The following is a 25,220-nucleotide window of genomic DNA, read 5'->3' on the forward strand; positions in this document are numbered from 1 at the left end:
ACTCATTCATGGATAATAAAGACCATTACAAACTTTTGAACAATAATAGATACAGAGGCAGAGCTGCCTCAAACTGATTGTCAAACTGCAGTGGGAAGGCCAGAGAGAGTTGGGGGGCAGGAGGGAGGGGAGTAAGAGATCAACCGAAGGACTTGTATGCATGCATATAAGCATAACTAATGGACATAAGACACTGGGGGGTAAGGGAGGGTAGTGGTTTGTCAAGGGCGGGGGGGGGGGGGGAACGGATACTTATGTAATACCCTTTGTAATACTTTAAGAGGAAAAAAAAAAAAAAAAAAAAAAAAAAGAAAAAAAAAAAAAAAAAAAAAGAAAAAAAAAAAAAGGGGGAGCTCCCCAAACCCCTGATGGGCCCTGCTCTGTGTGTGACAGAGTATGGAGCCCCAACCCCCCTGATGGTCCCTGCTCTGTGTGTGACAGGGGGCAGCGCCCCAACCCCCTGATGGTCCCTGCTCTGTGTGTGACAGGGGGCAGCGCCCCAACCCCCTCATGGGCCCTGCTCTGTGCATGACAGGGGGTGGCGCCGCAACTTCCTTATCGACCCTGCCTTGAGTGTGACAGAGGGCGGTGCCCCAACCCCCCAATCGGCCCTTCCCTGAGCGTGACTGAGGGTGGCATCACAACCTCCCCATCCACCCTGCTCTGTGCATGGCAGGGGGCGGCGCCCCAACTCCCCAATCGGCCCTGCTCTGAGCCCGACCAGGGGCTGCACCTAGGGATTGGGCCTGCCCTCTGCCACCCAGGAGCAGGCCTAAGCCAGCAGGTTGTTATCTCCCGAGGGGTCCCAGACTGAGAGAGGGCACAGGATGGGCTGAGGGACCCCCTCTCCCCCCCGAGTGCACAAATTTTTGTGCACCGGGCCTCTAGTATATATATAAAAGCCTAAGTGACCATTATGACTGGTTGCTATGATGCGCACTAACCACCAGGGGCAGATGCTCAATACAGGAGCTGCCTCCTGGTGGTCAGTGCACTCCCACAGCCAACCTCCCGTGGTCCCCCTCCTCCCGCTCTGGCTGGCCCTGATCAACCCTATGGGGACTGGGTCAGACGGGCCCCGATCAGCCCTGATCGCTGGCCAGGCCGAGGGACCCCACCCATGCACGAATTCATGCACCGGGCCTCTAGTGATTATATCAAAGAGAGGTATTGTTAAACTTTCCCCCCACAGAGAGTTCCAGGAAGTGCTTACAAAGAAGACTTATCTGAAGCCCAGTTTGTTAAGCTTGGGTGTTCTAGCAAACAACTTCAATGAGAATTGTAAATGTGGAATTGTGTAGAGTTAGGGTTTTCTTTCATAGAACCTTCATCACCCACAGCAACCAGAAGCACACCCCCTCTTTTATTTTACCACTCGGCAGCAAACTAGAAAGGTTTGCTCTAAACATGAAGGTCATAGAGCAGTCCACTCCAGGAAGTGCCTAAATCATGCTGATGGTGAAAGCTGGCACCCATAGTATGGAAACCAGGGTGCTCTGCTTCCATAGGTAAACGTCTAGTTGCTCCATTATACTATCTGCTAATGGGCATTTTGATTTCTCGACTTGAAAATCTGCACTAACTCAGATCTGGGAGGAGTTTACTTTGAAACAAGCAGTGCTAATGACATCATTGGTTTCCTTTATCAGTTACTAGGTAGTTAACTAAACACACCTCAATGTCTGACTCCTACAGCATTTATCACCCCTCTCCTCACTTCACAATTCAACCTCCAGCTTATGGACTTAATGTTCCAATGAAGGCATAAATTTCTAAGTAAGGTAGGAATTTCTTTCTAAGTTGTTCCTACCTAGTAGTTAAATTTGGGCATGAATGAGTAAAAAAATATTGATTTTCCTTATTATCTTATTGTTCTGTTAAGAAAAAAAATTGTGACTGGTTATTTCAATTTATTTCATGTGAATATCTATAGTATATATGGCCAAAATGCTTAATAATGATTATTATTATTTCAGACTATTGATGTAAAAGACAAAATCTTTTCCTAATCATATCATATTATGGTATCTATAATAACTGTACCAAAAGTTTGGAGGTTCTTAAGGTAAAGTCCATGGAGAAGGCTCTGTCTAGTTTTAGCATGTGGCCCAACAGTGTGCTCTCTCAGTTGGCTTGTGCTGGGGAAGAGACTAATTCCTGGATTTAGTTTTCCTCCAGACACTTAGAGAAGGCCACAGCTGATGAATATTTTTATCAGTAACTTGGGATCCTGGGCAGCTCCTCCTTGCTGTGGTCAGTAGCCATTGTACATTGTATAGTAAGGCACAAAAGGTGTTTTTCTTCCTAAAGGGTGTCAATCAACTAAAAATTTAGAACATGGAAACGTTGTAAACAGTTCTGTAACAGCACTTTCATCTTTAAGGCTTTGAATAGATCTCTCTAACTGACTTCTAGCTCTCAACATGCAAACATTTCCCCTCCATCTACTGGAAATAAATACCTCTTCTCTAAGAGGCTCCTTAGTAGTTGCTGAGGGGCGACCAAAGAGTCCTGACTTATTTTAAGCTCTGGAAAGACCAAATTGCCTACTCAGGAAAAACTTCCAGTCTTTCTTACAGGGGAGACTGGCCCTTGGGTACACTTTCTAGGTTTCTGACCAGACTTTCAGGGAAAACTAAGGTCCAACTTTATTCTACTTAATTAGAACTAAGAACATAATGTCATTCTAAAAATTCTGCTATTGTGTTTTGTGGTGTTTTCTTTTTTTGTTTGTTTGTTTTTAATTTTGGGTCCTCCTTTTCCATACAATACTATCTTTCTGACACATGCACACCTTTCATTGGTATTCAGTTGTGGTATTTATGAATAAAAAAAATCCCTGTGATTTAGCCTAAATTAAAAGTTCCCAATACATATTTTAGGTCCTTGTTGACTCCATGATCTTTAAAACTATCTGGGTTTCTTTCTTTGGAGATAGACCTTGCCCTTGAAGGCTTTGTTCACTCTGAACATTCATTTCCAGCAGGTCTCTGTGATAGCTCACTCTACTGAATCCCTCGCTGCTGAAGAATAAACTGTGGCCAGCAGGTAGATTCTGATCATGTCTTTAGTTTCAGGATTTTTCTCTGTAAAACTCTTAAATGCCTCTTCAGATGCTTCTTTTTAAATTCTGGGTCATGGGAGATGCTCTTTCTTTGTTCTTGATCTTAGAATCTTGTAGTCTTTAATTGTACATCATTCTTTATCAGCCATTTAAACTAGTAATCCCCAACCAAGAAGATATTAAGATACAAAATGGAGATATAAAAATGCATGCTTACGAATTTATTACTTCTCCATGACCACCCAGGTTCTGTCCTACACACCATCTTTGACAAATGGGGTTATTTTCATCTGATTTAACCTAAATTAGAGGCACTGCAGACAATACTTTTGGAAGAGAAAAACCTTCTTGCTTTCTCTTTCTGTTCTGTCCTCTAGCTCCCTTAGCTGTAATCACTAGAATGTCCTGTCAATTATATAAAATCAATGTCACTAAAACTGACTTTGGTGATATTTCTATCTATAGGGGAGGTCTCTAGGGAGAGTCTTAACAGAATATTCAGTAGCTTTCCAGGTGTGTCCTTCCTTCCATGTGTTGATTCATCAAAATATGCTTATAGAGGGTACATCTGGAATGTACCTGATATAAACCATTTGCTCCTAAGTGTCCTTGGTTAGGGAAGATTTGTGATTCATTAGCTGGCTGTAAATGGCTCAAATTATTTGGTCTTGTTTAATTATTTTGTCTCAGTTTCCCTTATTCCATTTGTTAAGGAATTTCCCTAGCTTCTTACTATCCTGCATCATTAGGAATTTTTTTTCTTTTCTTTCTTTTTATTTTAGGGCTCAGGTATGAATTTCTATGTTACAAGATCTGTATATGTCACTGTGTGCCCACCACCCAAAAGGAAATTATTTCTTTTCTTGGAAAATATCACAGCCTTATAAAAAATCCAGTACTTTATTGAACGTTCTATTCCAAATTATATATTTAAACTTTACATATTGTTTTGGGACTATCTTAGTCATATATTTTTCTTTTAAACCTATTATGGTTAAACTGGGCCTTCCCCTTCATGCTGTCCCAGACCAACTCTTATTTCAGTCTGCACTTAAAATACTTTTTAAAACATTTTTCCATATTTAAACAGACTTTCTTAATTCATGTATTCTTTGAACCATTTCATTTAAGCATCTGACCTCTAAAGAATTTGTTATACCTTTTAATAGCTGTGTTATCTTTTTTAAAAAAACCAAACCATTTCATGATCATTTACCTAAAATTATGTAAGCCATTTTTACCACAAATTTTTCTTTAAAAATATGTTTTTATTGAATCTAGAGAAAGAGGGAAGGGAGAGGGAGAGAAATATTCATGTGAGAGAGAAACATGGATCAGCTGTCTCCTATACACACCCCAACTGCGGATCAAGCCCACAACCTGGGCATAAAAATTTTGATATAATTACAAAGTCTCTTCAAGCTATCTTCTAAGTCATGTAGGCAACAAGTTAAAGTAGCCAGGAAAGCTTTTTCATTAGTTTAAAAAATTATAAATGCAAATTAATACAAGACAAAGATGCCCCTCTTTTATTAGCAAAATATTTTAGATATCTAATGCCAGTGATCTTGAGGAGTGACAGCCACTTCCAAACATGGCTAGCAGCTATCTATATTACAAAAACCATTTTTGAAAGCAATAGCTTAGGAAATATAGATCATGTATAATTCTAGAGTCAATTTCAAATTCATAAATTGCTAAGATACAGTATAAAAAGTACCCTATTTTCAGTTTTAGTAGATTACTGGAAAGACCATCTCCTCGTGGGTGTAATGGAATAATTTCTAAGGGCTAAGATATTATTGGTTGTTAACTTTTTTCCTCCAAAATATATCATTTGCCTATGGGATCTGTAGACAATAAAATATGAATATTTCATATTCCCGAGTCTTTTATTCCTTTTGATTATATGGCAAAATGCTTTTGGCAATTTCTAAAACTCCATCTGGTAATTATTAGTAAGGGGGCCTCATTTCTGAATTCCAAGGCTCTTATAATCATGAAAACTTATTGTATATGTATGTATATCAAAAATTGTTCTAAATACTTTTATATACATTAATTTGTTGAATCTTCCAAACCCTCCAAAGGTTTTATCCCCTTTTCTGTCCAGTGCCACAGACCTAACAGCTAGGACCTGTATCCCAATAATTGTATTCATTACTGGTTTTCTCAACAAGATCAATTATGGTATATGTATAGCCCTCTGCCTAGATATTACCAGATATAGATAATTATGGTCTGTACTATACTCTCTCAATTGCTATCATTATTTCTGGAGAGTTAGCTAAGATTAGCTTTCATCTACACAGTTATAGATTTAATATTTGTCCATGAGTGATAGTATATTAAAAATATTTAACAACCTTTAAGGCTGTGGCATTAGCCAATGAGTGGAGACACCACCCAATCAAATGCACCCAGCATTAAAAACTAGAAAGATCAAATGGATATAAAGTAACTGGATATCAATTCACTCCATAACTAACTTGTCCAGGAATATCTGTGTGATTCAAGAAAACTAGCAGCTAATTTTGTCACTAGCTATGTACATCATGTTTAAAGATTGTCTATGGAAACAACTTTAAGGAATTTGCCAAGAAAACCATAATTACAATTGCAAAGCAAGTTCTTTTTACATCATACATTGTTTAATCTGCGCCCAGAAATTAGGGAGCCTCACTCCACCTGGGCTTTCAGTTCTCCTTAGACATTTTTTGTTCTATCACTTTTAGCTTAAAGAACCATTTTTTAAAAAATAGGAAGAAGCAAACAAAATAAGAATTCTACTGTCTGTTAGGTGTTAAACACATGCTAAGCAGTGGAGCCCATCCTTCTTCAGTACAAGTTCCAAATATGGCTTTGCAAAGCCTCTCTCATGCTCAACTCTTCTCATTAGCTTACCTCAAACTAGAATTAGTCTTTACTGACATTTTAAGTAAACCTGTGACTATCCTAATTTTGAATTAATCCTTGATAATACTTTTTAAGTTTGGTTATTCTCTTTTTAGGCCGACGCTTTATCCACTGAGCCAAACCAGCTAGGGCGGTTATTCTCTTTTTAAAACCTGAGTTTAGAGAAACTTTTTAGTCATAAAGCTTTCTTTGTCTTTTCTATCCTTTTCGGGAGGGAGGATGTAGAGAGGATTATTTGTGATACTATTGTTTGTGTTGAATTTGAGAGACTCCATCCATTATGTCACTTTTCATTTTAGGGACATTTACCATGAAATCATAGCTAAATCCTTGGGAAAGTTTAGAAGTTAGGTTTTTTTTTCTAAAGTCTATAGCAATGACTCTCTGTGCTCAATGGGTTGTTTTGCAAATAACATGATATTTTTTTATAAGCCCAATAAACAGCCAATTTTATTCTTCTTTTCAGGAGAGTGGCATTGTACTGTGGTTAATTTATGAGACAAATGCACTGCCTACCGCACTAAGAGGGCATCTTTGTACTGTGGTAAATTTAAAGACAGGTGGCATCCGTACTGTGAGAGGCAGTACCTTGAACATTAGTCGTACGCCTTGTCAAGCAAGAATTCTAATGAATGAATTTATAGAGCTTTTGTAGAGTAGGGCCTTTTATTTTTTTCATCCACATCCTCTACATCATTTATCTAGTGTTAGGTACCTGGAATGAATAGCTCCCTTTTGATAGTGAACATTCAGAAATTGCCAAAACCGGTTTGGCTCAGTGGATAGAGCATTGGCCTGCGGACTGAAAGGTCCCAGGTTTGATTCCGGTCAAGGGCATGTACCTGGGTTGCGGGCACATCCCCAGTAGGAGATGTGCAGGAGGCAGCTGATCAATGTTTCCCTCTCATCGATGTTTCTAACTCTCTATCTCTCTCCCTTCCTCTCTGTAAAAAATCAATAAAATATATTAAAAAAAAAAAGAAAGAAATGAGTCTTTTCTAGAACTCTGCCTGGTTACAAATTCTTGGTGCAACTCCTTTGAATTATAAACCGAAGTGTTCATTGCTTTTTCTTTATAGCTTTGACACAAGTAAAGATTTTATATTTGGAGGGGGGGGGGCGTATATACTAGTATATTCCTTTCATTACAGCTATGTATCCTAAAATACTAAAATATAATTCACACATTGCACCCTTACTGTATTAGTTATCTATTGTGTAGTAAATTAACCCACAATGCAGTACCTTAAAACAACAAAGCTTAGCTCATGGTTTCTGTAGGTCAGGAATATGCATACAGCTTAAGTGAGCACCGTGGCTCAAGGCCTTTCAAGAGGCTGTAGTCAGCAAGGGCTGCGGTCTCATCTGAAGGGTTGATAGAAGATTCACTTCAAGTTCACATGCATGGTTGTTAAAAGGATAAAGTCCCTTGTAGGCTGTTGGTCTTGAGAGAAAAAGGGAAAAAGGTCTCCTTCTATTCTGTGCTATGTGGGCCTCTGCATTGGCCATCTCACAGCATGGCATCTGGCTCCCTCAGCACAAGAGAGCAAGTGAACCCCAACAATGGAAATCATGTTTTTATAATCTAATCCTGGAAGAGGTATCTCATCACTTCTGCTGTAGTCTGCATTTGATAGGAGTGAGTCACTAGTCCTGGCCAGTGTGGTTCAGTTGGTTGGAGCATTGTCCCATGCACCAAAGATAGCAGATTCGATACCGAGTCAAGATGCATGTGGGAGGCAACCAATCTGTTTCTCACTCTCCGCCCCCGCTCTCTGTCTTGTCAATTAAAAAAAAATCAAAAAGAGAAGTGAGTCACTAGATGTTGCTTAGATTCAAGGAGGATAGAATTACATAAGTGTGTCAGTTTTAGGAGGCAGATCACTGGGGCCATCATACAGGTGGCCTCTGACCCCTACCAGGTGGAGCACACGTGTGTGCATATACGTGCCTGTGTTAAAAAAGGGGGGGTGGTTTCAGTCAGCCATGAGCTTACTCCAATAACTCATAAGAGGCCAAGAATGATAAATGTCACAATAGGAGACATGACATTGCTATGGGAGTGTAAACGAAAGTAGTTTGGAGGAGGATCTCAGGAAGCTTTATGGAAGACATTGGGTTTATGTGTGACTTTGAAAGATGGAAAGGGCTTTGACGGGTGGTGTCGACATAAGGCTCATCCCAGGTGAAAGAAACAGCATGGGCTGAGCACAGGACACAGTCAAGAGACAGGCAAGTGACTATGACCAGAATCCTGGGGTGTATGAAGACTAGTGCTGAAGGGTAGAAATTTTTAAAAAGATAACCTGAAACCAGATTTTGATATCTTAAATTTTATTTTGAAAAAAAAATTGAAATCTGTGGGTAACATGAATTTATTGGCTATTTGAGGAGGAGAATAAACGGGTCAAAGAGTATACCTGGGCCATGTTATCTGTCTTCCATGACATGTGGTATGAGGTTGATAGCAGGTGCTTTATACTAAGGCATTGTGACTTGCTATGAATTTGAAATAAATTATCCAATTCCTTGCCCCTCAACCTACTGACATCTAAAATGTACATTAGTACACATTTTATAGAATTATTGCTGGCATTGAATAAAGACATGTTTGTAATGTACTTAGCATTTCTGTCATAATGCCAACACTTGAGTGACATCTGTTAATTACAAAGTGAAACATAAGAGAGCTTCTTGTGTGTGTGTGGTGAAAGGAGTCTTTCTGAATACTCAGGCCATCTTTGTGGGTAACAAAAAGAACTTTCTAAGATTAATATTTTGTTGTTGACTTTGTTTACTTTATATGTCTGGGTTTGAATGCCCACTTAGAAGGCAGGAGCATCCAGAAACCACAGCTAACCTAAAATGTGGGGATGAAATGGTCACATCTGGAAATGCCCAAAAGATAATTGGCTCCTCAGCCTTTTGACCCTCATATAGCATGGAGTAGGAGGAGGATTGGCTTTGGAACAGGACTCTGTCTATTGCTTAAGTATCTTTGTGACTTCAAGCATTTCATTTACTCTCGGAACCTCCATTTTCTCATTTTATTTATTTATTTATTTATTTATTTTTTAAATAATTTTTATTTCTTGAAGTATTACAAAGAGTATTACATATGTCTCCTTTTTTCCCCCCTTGACATTCCCCCGGCCCCTACCCCCCAATGTCTTGTGTCCATTGATTATTCTTATATGCATGCATATAAGTCCTTCGGTTGATCTCTTAATCCCCCCCGCAAACCCTCCCCAGGCTTCCCACTGTAGTTTGACAGTCTGTTCAATGTTGCTCTGCCTCTGCATCTACCCCTGTTCATCAGTCTATACTGGTCCCCATTATCTGTCCCAACCTCACTGGAGCAGTCCCAACCTCACTGGGGCCGTCCCGACCTCACCTGGGTTGTTTCAACCTCACTGGGGCCGTCCCTACCTCACCGGGGCCGTCACAACCTCACCAGGGCAGTCTCGACCTCACTAGGGCCGTCTCGATCTTTCTGGAGGCATCCTGACCTCACCGGGGCCATCCCGGCCTCACTGGGGCTGTTTCGACCTCACTAGGGCCGTCCCGACCTCACTGGGGCTGTCCCAGCCTCACCAGGGAGACACGAAGTTTGGCCCTCTGTCCCCTGCCAGGCGGCTCCCCACCAGACAAAATCTCCAGGCGTTCCTTTTGGCTGAACATCCAGGATGCCTGCTTGGACTACACCCTCCACCAAGTGCACAAACTGCCTGTCTGCCGTCCCCCAGCATCCCACTCGAGACTGGAACCGGTGGGCGTGCTTGTGCACCTGCTGGTACAGCGGTTCCACATCGCCGGCCCAGCCAGGCCCAGCCCCGGCCTGCCCCAAACCCGACTTCACCCCCCGAGTGCGTCCCTCCTGGATGCTAGGAGCTGAAATCTGCAGCCTGCTGGGTTGGGCTCTGTACTTGGTGCCTCTGCACATCCTACTCAGTCTCAATGCTCTTCTTTCTATGAGAGGAGTTGAAATCTGCAGTTTGTTGGGTTGGGCTCTGTATTTGGTGTCTCTGTGCATCCTACTCAGTCTCAATGTTCTTCTTTCTTTCCTTCCAGTTGTAGAGCTTCCACTGGGCCAGCTTTCCCATGGTTCTGTATGATAGCTGTTTGTCCTATAGTTGGTAGTTTTGATGTTGTTGTGGGAGGCAGCACGCACAGGTCTCTTCCTTACACCGCCATCCTGGTTCTACTGGGTCTGCTTCTTGAGTGTGTCTCCCATGGGTGCGAGCAGTTGAAGTCTGCAATTTGTTGGGTTAGGCTGCAAAAGCGCAGGTGGGTCTTTTTGTGCACCTGGCACAGCTTGGAAGGGGATGTAAATTGATTAGGGCTGGGTCTCAGGGAGTCACCATGGCGGAGCAAATAGCACTGGCTGCGTCTCCACGGCCCCTCGCCTCTCCGGGACACCGGGGCTTTGCGTCCTCCAGTGCTGGCGAGCAGCTGTGTGACAGAGCCTCCCTCACTTTCTGATGGCTGCAAGGCCATGCCGCCTCTCCCCGTAGGGTCTGGTGCCTCATGATCCCGCCTGAACCAGCTCAGTGGATTTGAGAGTTTGTAAAAGCACAGGCATTTCCTCTTGTGCCTCTGGCACAGCTTGGATGGGGATGTAAATTGAGTAGGGCGGGGTCTCAGGGAGTCGCCAGCACGGAGGAAATAGCAATGGCGGCATGTCTGTGGCCCCTCGCCTCCCCGGGACACCAGGACTTCACGTCCCCCAGTGCCAGCTAGCAGCCACGCGTCAGAGCTTCCCTCGCTTTCCGGCCGCTGCAAGGCCCTGCTGCCTCTCCCCGTGGGATCTGGGGCCTCAGAGACCCGCCCTGAGCAAGCCCAGAGGATTCGAGGGTTCGTAACCGCTTCTGATTGAAAAAAAACCGCGCATCCAGTTGCAGCCCGCCTGGCGTGTGACTGTGTACATCTGTTTTTGGCGCCTCCGTAGCTCCCACTCAGACTCACTGCGCTTCTTTCTTTTCTTCCAGTTGTAGATCTCCCACTGGGCCAACTTCCACATGGTTCTGAGTGGTGGTTGTTTGCCTCATAGTTGGTAGTTTCAATGATGTTGTGAGAGGACAGTACGCACAGGTCTACTCCCTATACCACCATCTTGGTTCTCCATTTTCTCATTTTAAATGGATATCAAATAGGAACTTAAATGAAGACTATTATAGTGCATCTCCACAGAGAAGGCTCTCTTAACTCCTCATATTTTTTCTTTTTTTATATAAATATATTTTATTGATTTTTTACAGAGAGTAAGGGAGAGGAATAGAGAGTTAGAAACATCGATGAGAGAGAAACATCGACCAGCTGCCTCCTGCACACTCCCTACTGGGGATGTGCCCACAACCAAGGTACATGCCTTTGACCGGAATCGAACCTGGGACCTTTCAGTCCAAAGGCCAACACTCTATCCATTGAGCCAAACCAGTTAGGGCAACTCCTCATCTTTTTTAATGTAATTTCCTTGTGTGTGTGTGTGTGTGTGTGTGTGTGTGTGTGTGATAAATGAACCCAGTTTATTTTTTATTATTATTGATTTTAGAGAGAGGAAGGGGAAGAGAGACAGAGACAGACAGACAGAGAGAAACATCAATGTGAAAGAGAAATATCGATCAGCTGCCTCCTGCATGAGCCCTGACTGGAGATCAAACCCACAACCTGGGTATGGGCCCTAATCTGGAATCAAACCCCCAACCTTCTGGTGTATGGGACAATGTTCCAACCAACTGAGACACACTGGCCAGTGCAACTCCTCATCTTTTTAAGACTTGCTCTATAGATGTTCTAATTGAATTTTTCTTTTCTATGGTTTATACTCCATTAGCCCTGCAATCTAGAGAAGAGAGAGGGATTTCTGAGAAGGGAAAATCTCTGTCACCCCACCCCCCATAGATTTTCCTAAAGAGAGAACATGATGTATAATTGATGAGTTTATTATAATCATATTTTTTAATTCTGCCTACTTAGCATCACCTTATTTCTTCTTTTACTGTTTACCTTTGGTCAATATAATAAAATACATCAACCCCCATCTTCCTCCCTAAACTGAGTTGGCAGTATTTTTTAAAATTGAAAACTACGTGTTCCTCTGTACCTGTTCTTATCTAATTTCTTTTTTTTAAATATATTTTATTGATTTTTTACAGAGAGGAAGGGAGAAGGATAGAGAGTTAGAAACATTGTTGAGAGAGAAACATCCATCAGCTGCCTCCTGCACACCCCCTACTGGGGATGTGTCCGCAACCAAGGTACATGCCCTTGACTGGAATTGAACCTGGGACCCTTCAGTCTGCAGACTGACATTCTATCCACTGAGCCAAACCAGTCAGGGCCTTATCTAATTTCTTATACTTAACCTCTGCAAGTTAGAAGGATGACCATCAGGGGACATACTCCTGTTCCCTAACCAATTTAAAATCAGTATCTGTCAAGGACAGCTGTGTCCTGACATATGGTATATGCAGAGCATGTTACATATTACACATTTTACTAGAACAGGAGCATGGTGGGAAAATTTGAAAGCTTGGCTGAAGGAATAGATAAGAATTAAGCATCTGAAATCTGTGCCTCTGAAGATGCACGTGGAGGGACTGTACAGTGCACAGGGGAATAATCTCTTTGTTGCATGCCTTTGACTAGGGCTTGTGCTACAGTTGAAGGAAGGGGACAGACCCACAGCTTCTATAGAATCATTTCAAGGAGTGGCTGAGAGCTTCTTGCTCTCCCCAGGTGGTTCTGAGAATTCCCATTTCTTTCCTTTTGAACACAGGAATGCTCCTGGGGATTGCTTGAAGATTAACCTTCTGGCAATACTTCCCTCCAGCCTTTCTCTGTTTCCCTAAGTAGGTCCACACTCAGTAATGCAAATCTTTGGTCCCTGGAAAGTCATTGTGAACTTGGACTAGTTTTCCAGCCTCAGAAAGCATACTTCCACTTTAACAAGCAATGACTAATTCTTTCTGAAATTGGTTTCAAACTGTAGACATGTTGTATTGTTTAGGAAGGCTGATTATGGAAATGAGACCAGCCTTCTCTCTTTGACCTCAGAATTGTGTAGCCCATTACAAAAACTCCTAGCTGTTCTTAGGGAAAGAACTGTCCAGATGATATAAACAGGAGCCTACTTGCTTCAGTGACTCAAGTGTTGTTTGATCTCCAACTCCAAATGCACATGGTAGAGAGTAAGTGAGGTAGGGAGGGGGTATGGGAAGCTTTTCTTCTTCCATTCTTTTTAAGAGGATATGCACTTAATGTTCTTAATTAAAAGGACTTCTTTTTAATTTCCTCATAGAATTTTAAATAATAAATACTAATTATTTACTAAGTATTAATAAATACTTTAGGGATGTTGGTTTACCATGCATTTCATCTTGGGTTGCATTAAGTGCTGATTGGGAATAGTGGGCCTTTCTATCACAGTTTTATCTTTTTGGGAAAGAGAAAACCCAAAGCCTATTGAAATCTAAGTATGCTCTACCTGTTCTTCCCTGTCCTCATGACCAACCTCACTGTGAAAATATAAATTTCTTCTAATGTAACCACATCAATAGCTAAACATTGTTCTTAGAGATTTACAAACTGGCAAATTATATTACTAATCTAATTACATGTAAGCTAAGCTAGCAGCTCTGTAGTTATCAAGATTAATGTGACAACAAGGAAAAGAAATCTGTTGTTTTAGTCTTTTTTCAAAATAAGCTCAAGATGTTAAGTAGTTTTTGTAAAAAGACCTAGGAAGTATATAATAGCTTAAGTGAAAATGAGAGCAATTGGTGGAGTCAGGGCTTAGAAATCTTAAGATCGTTAGTTCAGTGGGAGGAGGGAAAGGATGTGATTGTTAGAATGATAGAGTGTTGTGTCAGGGTAGGATACTCTTGTTTTTAATGATATGATCTCGTTTTTATAATTTAAAAAGTTTGATAAAGTATCAATTGACATATAACATCATGTTAGTTGCAGGTGCATAACACACTAACTTGAAGTTTGTACATACTGCAAAATGAACATTTGTCATACATAGTTACACTTTTTTTTCTTGTAATGATAACATTTAAGGGGTAAGATATTCTGAGTTTGAAATTTCAGGGGTGGAACAGTTCTAGATGATAAGAGCAGGAATTCATCTATGAGGTGATAGGTTGAGTGAGGAAGTGACTAGTTTTGGAGTTCTTTTTTTTATTGAATTTATTGGGTCGACATTGGTTTACAAAACCATACAGGTTTCAAGCACACAACTTAAGAAAACATCATCTGCACACTGCATCGTGCACCCATTACCCCAAGCAAAGTCTCTTTCCATCCCCATTTATGCCCTCTTTGTCCACCTCCACCTACCCTCCCCCTTTTCTCTCGGGCTAACACCACACTTTTGTCTGTGTCTATTTGTTATTTATATGAGAGGTGTGTTTGTTTGTTTGTTGGGTTTTTGTGTGTGTTGTTTTTTTTTTAGTTCTTGATGTTTTTCCTCAAGAGTTTTGGGTTTGTCATCATATGGGCATCAAAGTCACTGAACAGTGGGGATGGAGCGGGAGACTGAGTTTTTGGTGCTAGTTTTAACAATCTATGGGATGTGGTTAGGATTTGGTAGATAATTGAGTGAGGAGCATAGGACAGACAAGACAGATAACCCAAGCCACAAGGCAGTCATTAAAAAACATTTCATATCTAATAAAGATGTAAAGAATACTATATCCCAAACCTATATGCCCCATCTATCTTAAATACAGCTGACATTCCCTTGGTTCTCTCCTGTGTAGAGACAAGGCACTTCAGAAGGAATTCAGGTTCTCATAGTGAGATCTAGAAGCCCTAGCGATACAGAAATGATGTAAAAGGACATTGCCAGCTTTATTTCCAGGTTCCAGTGTGAGAGGATATAGGAAAACTAGTCACCCTTTCTTAAGAAAAGGGAAAAGGGGAAATGGTGCATGGGGCTGAATCATGTTTCAGTTGAGGCTGACAGGTGGCAGGAATCTAAGCAGGTTATGGGTAAGGAGCAGTTTCTTGTCGAATGATGTTTTCAGGGGCACATGGATGAGATTTGAGAGTTGCTGAGGAAATAGGAGGCTTGTTTGAAGAGAAGCAGCACAGACCTGGGAAAGGATGTATAAGAAAAGATAAGTGTCTTGGTCACAGAGTGAAATGCCAGCATTTGCAGAGATGTGAAAGTGGGAAGGAACAGCTCAAGGCTTTTGAGGATAACCTGCCAGGAGGTTTGATTGCATTTCTTTGTGTCTTAAAGAAGAGTCTACAGGCAGCTGCTTAGCCAAAGACTTAGGTGCAAATTATTTATTAAAGTAGTGCTCCCAGGAGAAACCAATTAGGAAGTGGGGGAAGCCAGTGTGATGAGTGGGATGGGAACATCACCCAGCTGAGCCAATAACAAGCAGACAGTTGTTTGCTTGGGCTTCTGGGACACAAACTTCTCATAAAAAGATGCTGGCTGGGAATCCTGTTCTTTCTATCCAGAGTTTGAAGGTGCATAGATGTCAGGCCTGAGACTTTATTACCAAGAGTGTGAAGCCGACTGTATGTCAAGCAAACCCAGGGAAGGCAAAGCTGAGATGAGACCTGGTGAGATGAGTCTTGGATCAAACTGACCTGAAGCTAGAGTCTTTTCAGGTATGTTACTTAGAAAACTTCCTTTGCCATTTAAGCCAGTTTGTTCTTGGATTTTGTTGTGTTGCTTGCAACAGAATTGTAAATTCTCAAACACTTTAAGAATCCTGTGTATTTATCTAAATATGCTTTAATTTTGGGTTTGAGAGAAATAAAAAATGAGTGATAACACAAATATTTAGGTTTATCTTCTAACACATCTGAAATTTTTCATGGTATTATCCCATTGGAAAGGAAAGGAGATTATACATTTATAAATATTTCTTCTAAGTTATATCTTCTGATCTTGGAGTAAGTCTTAAAAATTTGAATGTGAAGAGACCTAGGGCCTCCAAACTTATTTTCCTCATTGAATTTAACTTTTTATTTTATTTTAACTTTTTAATCCTCACCGGTGGATATTTTTCCACTGATTATTTTAGAGAGTGGAAAAGAAAGGGAAAGACAGAAAGAAATATTGATGTGAGAGAAACACATCAATTGGTTGCCTCCTGTATGAGCCCTGATCAGGGCCCGGGTGGGGATGGAGCCTGCAACCGAGGTATATGCCCTTGACCAGAATTGAATCTGGGACCCCTCGGTCAACAGGCCAATGCTCTATCCACTGAGCCAAACCAGCTAGGGCTAGCTTTTTCTTTTATATGCAAAACAAGTTTATACCCTAAATGTGCTTTATAGATTGCATTTCTAATTCTTGTACATTCTTGTGCTTTTAGTGCTGCGTGCTCTGACATAGTTCTGCAAGTTGTCTCTGAGGAGTTTTTTACCATCCTTTGTCTTGCCTGTGAATTCCAGAGATGTGACAGCAGAAATAGGTGATTGAATTCCAAGTCTACTGTTGCTCTGTTTCCTCACTTTATTCATTTCCTTTTCTGACGATTCCAAGCACATCTGCTGTTTTCTGAGGCGTTTGCTTTCTCCTACAGTTATCTTCTTGCAGTTTTTTTTAAAAGATACTTCCTATTCAACTCACAATTCTTTCCCCATAGTATTCTCCCACCACAACCTGAAGTCAGCTCTATGTCCCTCCCCTGCCCTCAATTGTTCCAATGCATACACATTTGGTAACCTGAAGTGTCAGAAGTGACGTGTGCTCACGTGTTAGTAGTAAAGAAGACACACAGAAGGAGAGCTGTGTTTTAAAAAATATATGTGGTGATTGGCTTTCAGCAGTATCTCTGCTCGTGCTTAGCAAGCTCTATAGTGTTATTAGTTCTCTTTAGAAATCTTAATGCCTGTTTCATTTCCTTAGACCTGCAATCTTATTTTCATCTTATTCTTTCATTTATTTTGTTGGCATATGTTGTATTTTTTATTTGGCTGTAATTTAAGAAATTTTTATTAAGGAATAATTTTAGAATTTCAGAAAAATTGCAAGATTGTAAAACAGTTGCTATTTACTTTTACCCAGCTTTCTTTATGTTAACATCTTACATAAACGTGGTTCATATGTCAAAACTGAGAAATCAGCAATGGTAAAATCCTGTTAACTAAACTATAAATTTTATTTGGATTTCACTAGTTTTTCTACTGATTTCTATTTTTCTATTTCACCCAAGCCAGAATACCACACATTGCATTTAGTACTTGTCTCTTTAGTTTTCACTAATCTGCAACAACTTCTCAGTCTTCCCTTAGCTTTGGTAATCTTGACAGTTTTGTGGTGTAACAATCAGATTCTTTGCAGACTCTCTCTCAAGTTGGGTTCCTCTGTTGTTTGTCTCCTGATTAGATTGGCATGGTGGGTTTTGTGGGAGAGCCCCACACAAGTGAAATGCCTCATCACATTGGGGTACCTGACAGCAACACGTAATGTGAACCTTGATCACTTGGTTAAGGTGAAATCTGCCTGTTTTTCCAATGTAAAGTTACTATTTCCCCCCTTTTCATACTCCATTTGTTGGACGTGAGTGACTAAGTCCAGCTCACACCCCATGGGGATGGGAATTAAGTTCTACCTCCTAAAGTGGGGTGGTATATATTGTATGTACACATATTCTTTGGTAAGGAAAAATATTTAACAATTTGTAATACTCACCAAGGATATGTTTATTGATTTTAGAAAGAGAGGAAGGGGGAGAAAGAGAGAAACATCAATGTGAGAAAGAAACATCCATAAGTTGCCTCCCATATGAGCCCCAACTGGAGATGGAACCCACAACCACCCACAATCTAGGTATATGTCCTGACTGGGAATCAAACCCACAACCTTTTTGATTATGGGATGACACTCCAACCACCCAAGCCACCCAGACAAGGCTGCTTATTTGACCATTTATATGAGTACGGACTCAGAGTTTTAAAAATTCTTTGGGTTATAATCTGATATTATAATTAATTTTGCTTCTTAACATTTCCAGCTTTGGCCTTTAGAGGCTCTTTGAGATTGATGCCTGTGTACTGTTGACATCCCCCTACTTTTTTATTCTAATTATTACTTTCTTTCTCCCCTTGATCACCCTCCAAATTTGTACTCCCAGACCACTCATATTTACCTAGACTAGAGCAAATATATATTTCTAGGGAAATTCTAGGCTAAAATGATTTTTAAATATTATTTTATCTGCAGTTTTTATATTTATTTATAGGAAAAGTAAGTCTTACATAGACATAGAGCAGTTACATATTTTATAAATTGCTTTCAGGAGAAAAGTATCTGAAAAATACAAAATTCCTCAGAAGTATCAGTTAATACACTGTGTTATTTTCATCAATCATATTCTTTTGGAGTTAATAGCATATTGTTTTCTTCTTAATCGTTGGGGGAAAATCAGCTGTCTTAATTAATTTTTTTGAAATTTCTTGGCAAGTCAGTATAATTCATTTGGATTATCAAGAGAAACTTTACAGTATAATGGTCTGAATCTTGATTCTCAAAAGTTGTTAATCACTAATAATTAACTGCATCCCACATCCATATTGGCAGTGAGAATGAATTTGCTGTGTGTTATGATTGTGAATTTGATTTCTCATCTCAGCAGATATAGAATTGGATGCCTTTCTGCTGCATCTCAAGACTGATTGGAAAGCTTGAGAGACCATTAAAACTTTGGATTTGGGAAAGATGTGAATACTTGGCATATTGTAATTATTCGACTCTATGTCATCTGCCCCCGTATATAAGTTTCTTGACAACAGAACTTTTCTAAATGCAACATTTAACATGCACATTCAGTTATATTTTTTAACAAAATGAAGTTTTGGAAACTGTATGCTAATATGCCCACACATAAAGAATATTTCTTGCGTTAGTTTGCCATTCACCAAAATCCACTATAGATTTGGTAGAAGGTTATAGCTTACAGATCTTCTAAGTTGTTTTAAAGAAATATGGAGTTGGGAACACTTATAGAATTCTAATGTTTATTTTCCTCTGTTTACTAAATGGGACCAGTCTGAGTTTCTGTGCATAGTATATATACTTGAAAAATGTTTTCACTTATAGCAAAGAGGAATTTTTTTCAGTTATTTGATTTGCAAGTGGTAGAGAACAACACCTGGGAGGCTTTTCTCTCTTTGTTTCCTAATAAGCCTGCAATCACTTGTAAGTCCCTTGGGGCAGCCATTGTATAAGCTGTCTCTTGAGTAGTCCCAAGCACTGACACAAATCAACAAATAATTAAAGACACATGCAAATGTGCCCACTAAATTTGGATCTGTGGTTAAAACTTAATTGTTATTTAGTGAGTGGCAAAACATTTCAGGTGATGACTAACACTCTGCAAATGTCAAGTAATATCAAATATCGAGCATTATTTGCTCAGATATCTAAAGGAGAAAATGGAAATCCAAGCAAAGAAAAGGTCCTGCCAAATTGGCCTGTGCCAAGATTATTAATGAAATGCAACTCAGTCCTTAATGTTACCTTAAACAGATCTCCACTTTTTTTCTTATCTCTCTGCCTAGATTTAATATATATATTTTTGGAAATGGGTACCAGGAGGAGTGTATCTTTCATTGTTGGTCTCTTACACAGTTTGAGAACTAAAAGCTGAGTAGAAAAACAGTACATGATATGCATTTGATATAGGGTTAACTAAGGCCTGGCATAAATTTGATAACTTCTGTTTTAATCTAAAGAGATGTCTCTGTCCCCAAACTAGCTCATTCTATATAATGGAGAAAATGATGACACACTGCTGTTTTGGTAAGTGTACATGTCACTTGGTGTGAACAGAAGAGTGTAGATGTGTGCTATCATTGCCTGTGTCAGTCACCTGCCTAGAGGCACTTGTTCTCATTCTGCCTTTCCCCTACTCTGCTGAGCGTCACAAAAAGCTACATCTCCCTGACCCCCATGCCTTCAGTTTCTATGTAAGGTTAGCCAATAGGAGGCACCTGCAGAAAACTGGAAGGCAGGAAGGGAGAAACCAGGTTACTTTCCCCTTCTTACTTCCTGAGGCATCCCATCTGCATCCCTCAGGAGTTCACCTCCTTCCATACAGCCCTGACCTATAACACCACCTTCTTCCTTACCTGTTAGCCCTAAGGGTTATAGCCCCATCTTGTTAACTGCTAATCACTGGATTGCCTTACTCACCCTTGTTGTTTCCCATCACCCATGTAACCATTTTCCTGTAATTTCCTCTTTATAAAAGACCTATGGTTGTTGCTGTTTCCTGGATGGATCTTATAGACTATTTGCTACGTGAATAGACAGGTGTCAGTATGAGCAGTAGTCCCTCTTAATGTTTTGCCCAGATCCAGTTTGCTGTGCAGGTGCACCCGACTTCCAGCTGCTGTGACTGTTGGTTGATAATGGTTCGTGGATGCCCTCTTCAGAGCACATTCTTGCCTGGAGATGCCTGGAAAGTTGTGTGTCCTACCTAGACTGGCTCATGTCTAATGACTGACTAATTTGAGGATAGATGACTTAACCCCTTACCTCAAGGATGAACAAGTTTGTGGTGCCATTTTCATGCTCCAGAGTTCCTTGTGCCCTTAGTTGTACACCAGACTTCAATCAATGTTTGGTTGGCTCCTTTCCCTTGCCTTGCTCCATCCTACTTCCCTCACGTGCTTACGGCTTCCCTCAGAATCTGCGTCCCTGGCTTTGCTTCTAGGGAACCTGACCTATGAAAATATGTTTTACAGAAGAAATGGAGAAAATGTGTTACTCTGGTGAGATGGTTAAATGGAAATTGTGAAGAGAGCTTTAGTTACAGTTCTATTTGGTGATGGTAAGAATGAAAATAAAGCAATAGCTGAAAGTCTTTAAGAAATCTACACTTGTTGGGGGAACTGATTGTTCTAATACTAGAAAAACAGCACCTTATAAAAGTAAGATTTAGAAAGGTTCGATGTCGTAGGAAATAGATGATATTGTGCTTTTTTATTAGTTGACTGTGAAGCCCCAAAAGTTTTCAAGAGTAAAAATACCTGGGAGTGATTAGAAATGTAAGTCTGATCCAAGACTAAAATAATAAACTCTAATTAGAGAATTATATGAAGGCAGTTTTTCTCAGACTTGAGTAATATATACTTCTTATTTTTCAGAAAAAAATCTCTTTGTACCCAAAGTATTGGTGTAAATAATTTTTTAGTACAAAATGACTTTTTTTTTTTGAGCCACTGGTGCTACCTTCCAGGTGGTATGCCGTTTGGCCTTCAGTTGATAAAAGCATGTCACTTACATAAGTCTGCCCCTTTCCTTATTAACATGAAACACAATTGTCTAACTTGATGTTGAACAAAGGCAACATTGACACTGAAATTGTGTAGCAGCTCTTGAAAATGATCAACCATGATATCCAGGATATGGGTCCTTTTATTACAAAAGTGAAAATAAAGTTCCTAAATGACTTTTAGATCATGAAGAATACATCCTTGTACCAGCTGAGGGTGGGAGTGTGGTATAGGCAAAGGAAGGTGGAAGGATGAAACCTTGAGAGTGGCTGTCTCAGGCTCTGCTTTCAGGGAAACAAAGGCTGGTGCAGTGAGCAGGGATGAGGTTCAGGAGGAATAAAACAAGGAACAAAAGCAGGTCAACCCAGAGATGGATTATTGATTAGGTCACCGCCTTTAGTGACTGTTCAATTCTTTGGGACCTCCTGAGGAACATCAAAAAATGTGTTTCAGAACCATGAGCATTTATCCATCCTCTCCAGACCTACTATAGATGTTACTTCTCTTATATTTCTGGATTGTGTGTGTGCATGTAGAAATAGAGAGAATTCCTGTGGGTATTTCACTTCCCACTTCAGAACCTCTAGGTTAGTGGTTCTCAACCTTGGCTGCACATTAGAATCACCTGGGAATCTTTTTAAAATCCTGATTTCTGAGCCCCATCCTCCAGAAATTCTGTTTCTTTGTTATGGGGTGGGGCCACAACGGCAGCAGCAGGCAAGCAAGCTACCAAGGACAGGGGTGTAAGAGTGAGCACCTTCTGCCAACCCAGAACCTCTTGGGTGGGGCCACAACATTAGTAACAAAGAAACAGAATTTCCGGAGGATGAGGCCCAGAAATCAGGATTTTAAAAAGATTCCCAGGTGATTCTAATGTGCAGCCAAGGTTGAGAACCACTACTATAGGTGATGGTATAGTCCCAAGGCAAGGTGCCCCAGTCTTAATGCAGTTAGCTGCTTGAAGCCTTTGCAGAGCTAGTTGCTGGAGGAGGGCCAGAACAAGAGGTTTACAAAGTGGATTAAAGTTGTGCCCAATGGGTATCCACAGGCTAATGTGTTAGGGTTAAGGATAGCCACAGAGTGGTGAGAAAGTGGATCTGGAATAAGGTCTGGCTCTTGGTCACATTGAAACTAATCTCGGTGACCTTGGGCAGGTCAGCTCTAATTTACTAGTGTGGAAATTAAAGCTCAGGATGTTTAGGAACTGATTCCCATCATACCCCTTTGATGGGTTAAAATGGCTTTATACCAGCCGTTCCCTTTTATTCCCCTCCTCCAACGAAATCCTCCTTAATTTGCCAGGCACAACTCAAATGTTATCTTTGAAGGACTGTGGATGGCTTCACAGAGCAGTTATCACTTTCTTCAAGTGTCCATCATTCCTATCAGAAGTCTAGCATGTCCCTTGTTTAATGTATTAATCATATATCCTTTCATTTCTGCTGAATAAAAATGCACGGGACACATTTTTTGTCTTTTCCCCCAAAACACTATCAGATTGGCAATCAAACTGTTGAACTAGCAAGCGCCTATGAAAATGCATGATACAGAGAAAGAGATGAAGGGAGGAGGAAAAGGTGGGGTGGGCAGCCATAAAGACACATTCCACATTCTTGTGAGCTCCCACTCTTTATCACTATGAGCAAGGCAAATCCATGGCCCTGTCTGCCTTTTAGGTGAGGAAAAAAACATGTTTTCTCTACTTCCACATCCTTAGGTTTGATTTTTGCCATTCTATGGATTCTTTCCCCTTTTGAATATTTATTGATATTCATTGCTTCTAAGTTTTAAATAGAAGAGAATGATGGAGGTGACGGAGGTTGGCAGAAGAGGACCTTGCCCAGCTTCAGATGCCTTAGGGATGGGCTTGGCTGTACCCACGTCTCCTCTCCATGTCTCCTCTCAGAAGAAAAGCAGGGAAGACAGTAGAAAGTAAGGAGAGGTTGATAGAATGTGAAACAATATTTGTGTACCTACAATATAGCTAGGTATTTTACTTCATCAAGTTGTTGTGAGGATTAAAGAGACGGTTTGTATCCACTGCTACTCCCAATCTCCATTTTACTGGTGCAGAAACGGCTTAAAGACTCTATTATCAAAGTCATATAAGTAGTAAATGTTGGGGCTAAAAGTAAAAATCCCATCTGAATCCAGAGGCCAGGCTCTTGGCTGCTTGCTGCTAAAACACCTAACAGCAGTCTTGACGAGACTCAGGTGACCCCACTATAAAAGGAGCCTGCTGCTCCAGTTGGGACTTCCCTCCCTGCTCATCTGAATACAAAGGTTGCTATGCCTACCAAGAAAGATGCCAGGCTCTGTGCCAAACTTTTTCCAGCTCTTCAGAAGAACAAATGCTCTTATTCTCCCAGACGGGTTGGAAATGGTGCTTTGTACTCCCGTTAAGTCTTTCATCCGAGGCTCTCGCCTTTGAAATTAGATTAAAGGTGGCTCATCGAGTGTATGCCAGGAGCGCATTCTCTTGCCCCTCTGCCCTCAGAAGAGCCGTGAGTTTGGAACTGAGTCCTCAGCGTTCCATAAAAGTGCAGTGCACACTGATTGAGTGTATTCCGTAGCTCTGGAGACAAGGACGTTGGCACTTGAAAAATCCTCACCTATGAGAGCGAGTACATGGCCTCCTATTATATTGAATGGGGGTTATAGTCTCTTGGAGCTTAAGTGTGTGCCCAGGGTACATATTAGTGCACTTCCTTAGAGCTGTTAACCTCTCCTTTGCCACTTGACTGCTTCGGTTGTTCTTCCCAGGTAGTCAGTATTCCCTGCAGAGGCTGCAGGTACAGAGGAAGCACTTAGTCCTAACTGCTGCTCCCTCTCTGTGTGGTCTTAGGCAACTCTGTTGACCTCTGCTTTGGCTTATCTGTCACATGAGAGGATAAGGCTGGCTAGCATTCCAAGAGGCTTTCTACCTCGAGAATTCCAACCTGTTTGGATAGGCAAGCTATTAGATAAACTATAGGTTGAGTTGTTAAATAAACTAAGGCGATTTACTTATGACGGTAACTTTCTCTCCTGGAAAGCAGGGAGCTTGCCTCTGAGATAATGAAGCCCTGCTAGAGACCACAGGAGATATATAAATCAGATGAGTAATTAAACCAATTAGGGATTGTTAGCCTATGTACATTTTGTACCAAATCCTTTTTATTAGAATAAAATACAGAATTAGAAGTTTAATGGATATTTGGCCTCATTTCAAGTACTATTTACCAAACCAGATAGCTAGTTGGCTTGTTTTGAATGACCTACAATAAGCTTGTTTTCATGGGAGAAAAGAATCTTGATGCTTCCTCGAAACCTTTGGAAAATACATCAGCTGACTGTTGGCTTTTCTTGATATTTTAAAAGGGCATATAATAAGCTTAAATGTGATAGTTTTCTTAAAGTTTGTTGTTTGTTTTTAAACTAGAATGCTATACTTTGCATTTTCTTTTCTCTTGATCTTCAAACATCTGTCCCTTAAAACTACCTCCATTCAAAAGCCTGATCTATTTGTGTGGTTTGCTTGTGGTTGATGTTTATTTGGATAATCTGAGATAGCAGAAGAGGAATATATTTAATCATCTAACCTTTACAGTAAGGAACATTTGAAATGTCAGCATTTTATTTCAGGAACAGGTGAGCAATTGCGCTATAAGGCTTTTATTTATTTATTTACACCCTGCATCTTTCTGAAGAAGAATTTGAAACAGCTTATAATAAAGAGTAATATAATAAGAATAAATATGAAAGAGGAAACAGAGTCAACATTCCAACCACAAGAGTCAACATTATGGCTAAGATGGACTATAAACCTCTAAGATTCTTGGACATGTGATAAGGCAAGAACCAAATTATACCATCTTTAATCTTCAAAAAAGGAAGCAAGTTCTTATGGTTCAAAACCCAGATCTCTCAGATAACACATTATAGATGGGATGTTGGTTTAATCCATTCAACAAATATTTAAGCACCTATTATGTAGCCAGATCTGTGT

The 25,220-nt window shown here is 40.5% G+C and overlaps 1 long non-coding RNA gene across 1 annotated transcript in view; it reads left to right on the top strand.

Moving 5' to 3' along the window:
* Positions 1-1,692: 1,692 nt before the first annotated feature.
* Positions 1,693-25,220, top strand: part of LOC139002130 (uncharacterized) — an 89,766-nt gene continuing 66,238 nt past the window's right edge. The window contains exon 1 of the long non-coding RNA XR_011470125.1: positions 1,693-1,781. This is a non-coding gene — a long non-coding RNA (uncharacterized lncRNA). The remainder of the gene's footprint in view (positions 1,782-25,220) is intronic.

Source organism: Myotis yumanensis, unplaced genomic scaffold (assembly GCF_028538775.1).
Source record: "Myotis yumanensis isolate MYYU_CA2020_CCGP unplaced genomic scaffold, mMyoYum1.0.hap1 SCAF_2, whole genome shotgun sequence".
NCBI classification, from domain to species: Eukaryota; Metazoa; Chordata; class Mammalia; order Chiroptera; family Vespertilionidae; genus Myotis; species Myotis yumanensis.